The sequence below is a fragment of the Hippopotamus amphibius genome, chromosome 1 (genome assembly GCF_030028045.1).
Source record: "Hippopotamus amphibius kiboko isolate mHipAmp2 chromosome 1, mHipAmp2.hap2, whole genome shotgun sequence".
In the NCBI taxonomy this organism is placed as follows: Eukaryota; Metazoa; Chordata; class Mammalia; order Artiodactyla; family Hippopotamidae; genus Hippopotamus; species Hippopotamus amphibius.
In genome coordinates this window covers 174,570,454-174,573,574 of record NC_080186.1, presented here as the reverse complement: position 1 = coordinate 174,573,574, position 3,121 = coordinate 174,570,454, and the positions used below count along the sequence as shown (strand labels likewise).

At 44.3% G+C, this 3,121-nt stretch overlaps 1 pseudogene; it reads right to left on the bottom strand.

Annotated features, from left to right (window-relative positions):
• Positions 1-215: 215 nt before the first annotated feature.
• LOC130832051 (elongation factor 1-alpha 1-like) lies at positions 216-1,542 on the bottom strand (annotated as a pseudogene).
• Between the last annotated feature and the right edge of the window lie 1,579 nt (positions 1,543-3,121).

Genomic DNA, 3,121 nt, shown 5'->3' with positions numbered 1-3,121 from the left:
AAGTACTGATTTTTAAAATGAACAAATTAAAACTGCCACACACACACAGAAATGGTTCACAAGGCATTCCTCCTTTCCTCCTGAAGGTTTTACAATGTATTCTTATCACTAAGCAGTCTTTTAATTACTATTAAACTTAACTGGCTGGTAGAGACCACGATTAAGAGCAGGCTGGCAGGTATTAGGGTTCATATGCATTTAGTCCTCTGAGTCTTCTAGGCAGACTTGGTGGCCTTGCCAGCTCCAGCCACCTTCTTATTCACTGCTTTGATGACACCCATGGCAACCGGTTGTCTCTTATCTCACAAACAGCAAAAGGGCCCAGAGGAGGACAGGCAGAGAAGATACTAACACAAGTGGGCTTGTCAAGAACCACATCAACTACAGCAGCAGCAGCAGATGTCAAGAATTTGGGCCCAGAACAACAATCACACTTCTCTTTCAGCTCTGCAAACTTGCAAGCAATGTGAGCTGTGTGACAATTCAACACAGGTGTGTAGCCAGCCCTGCTCTGACCTGGATGGTTCAGGTAAATCACCCAAGCCATGAAGCCAGCTGCTTCCACTGGTGGGTAATTTTTGCTGTGCTCCCAGCCACATCGCCGTGATGTACATCTTTGACAGACCCGTTCTTCACATTGAGGCTCACACTGTCCCCAGGAAGAGCTTCACTCAAAGCTTCATGGTGCATTTCAACAGAATTTACTTCAGTTGCCCGGAGCAAAGATGACCGCCATGCTAGGGCTGAGAACACCAGTCTCCACTCAGCCCACAGGGACAGGGTCAATACTACCAAGTTTGTAGAGGTCCTGGAGGGACAGAGGCAAGGGCTTGTCAGTTGGACGAGTTGGTGGCAGGATGTGATCCCAAGCCTCAAGCAGCGTGGTCCCACCGGCATTGCCATCTTCACAGGTGACTTTCCATCCCTGGAACCAAGACACGGGAGCACTTGGCTCCTCCGTGCTGTCACCATTCCAACCTGAAATTGGCACACATGCTACTGTGTTGGGGTTGAGCCAAATTTGTTAACATAGGTGCCGACGTCCTTGATGATTTCCTTGTATCACTTCTGGCCATAGAGTAGCTCAGTGGGATCCATTTTGTTAACACCAACAATTTGTCGTTTCACACCCAGTGTGGAATGGGTCTGCCTGTTCTTGAAGATCCCTGCTTCAAATTCACCAACACCAGCAGCAACAATCAGGACAGCACAGTCAGCAGGAGATGTGCCTGAAATCATGTTTGTGATAAAGTCTTTTTATCTTGGGGCACCAGTGATGGTCACAAAATACTTACTGGTTTCGAATTTCCATAGGGAGCTATCAATGGTAACCCCAAGCTCCCCTTCAGCTTTCAGTTTATCCAAGACCCAGACCTCCTTGAAGGAGCCCTTTCCCATCTCAGCAGACTCCTTCTCAACTTTTTTGGTGGTTCTTTTGTCGGTCCCACTGCATTTGTAGATCAGATGGACGGCAGTGGTAGACTTGCCCGAATCTACATGTCCAATGACAGACATGTTGATAGGAGTCTATTCCTTTCCCATTTGGGCTTAGATTTAGCTGTGGTTTTTATGACACCTGTGTTCTGGCAGCAAACCCAATACTTCTTCCCTCTTTTTATTTCTTCAATTCCCATTTTTCTCCTTTTGACTTCGCCTTGCCTTCAGTGTGCACGGTGGTCCTTAGCCCTTGGTGAACTAAACACTTCACAGTTTCATGACCCTTAAACCACATCAAGAAAAGTCACAAAAGGCTCCTCAAAGGATCAGGAAGAAATACTGCACCTATAAATACTGCACACAGCTGACTTTCTAGGTGGCCTTCAATCATAACTTCAACTTCAAAAAGCAGTTGAAGAGGCCATTTCATTGCTTATAACATTTGTGAGAACCCTGGATACAGTTTGGTTTGGAGGTGTGATTCTGATTTGGAAGTTTCCCAGGTGATTCTTGTCCCTAGCCAAGCCCCCACTGAGATCCTTCCCCAGATAGCCACTGAAGAACCAGAAATCGCAATGAAATGCCATAGTCCACAGGAAGCTATGTCCATTGTAGAAAAGAACTGTGCTTCATGGGAAACTATGCATTGTCCACACACAGCACACCCTTCCTGTGATCTGATTGTAGACTTCATTGTCCTTGAGCTATTTTACAGCTTGCATGTTACAGGTAACTGACAGATATGCAAATACTTGCCTGTCTAGTAGAGGTTCAATTGATGTCTCTCCACTCCCCCTGGGAAAATAGAAAAAACAAAACAAAACAAGTTTTGTTCTATGTGCATTCTGATTTCAATGTTCCTGATCTTTAAATGTGTCTCTTCAGATTCTCTTCAACCGGTTGTCAGTTCCATCGTTGATTAATGAGTAGAATCAGATCTTTAACATGGATGCATTTTTATATCTGTATGAGGGTCACGATTTCACCTTTCTTTGAAAATTATCTTTGAACACCATTCTCCCCAGTCTTTTTCCATCATTCTTTTCCTACCTCTGATGGTTCATTCAATGGTGATGGTGATTCAGTATTTGATGGGCATAAATAATTTTATAGGCACAGTGGGCCATAATACTTGGAGGTGGGGTGTCCCAGAAAATCTGGGATGTGCAGTTGCTGAACAAGCTTTCTCATAGAACCGTATGGCTGGAAAGGGTCTTAGTTCCATCTACTCCCCTTCACTATAGGAACTGGGCCAACCAAAGTCCAGAAATATGGAGTTTTTTTCAAGATTGAACAGATTTTGAATAGTAACAAAATTGAGCTTGAACCCAAGTCTGGCTAATTCCAGACTCCAAAGCCTTTATTACTACAGCAAATCTTCTCTTCCTAAAGTGGGCCTGATAATATGAACCGGAAGCTTACGGTAAGCCTTAAATGAAAGTCAGAATCTAAAGAGAAAAACCTAACACCACTGCCTTCTTCCCTCACAGCAGGCCCTCCGTGCTCTCCCTCAATAAATGAAGTGAAATGACAAAGCAAATGGCACCACTCCTGCGTCTGTCTGGTCAACCAGTCTCAGTTCATAGGAAGACATTACATGTCATTTATCCTCCCACAGTGCTGAAGCACATAATAAATGCTTGATAAAATTTTGTTGAATAGAACTGACTGGAGTAGAACTAGC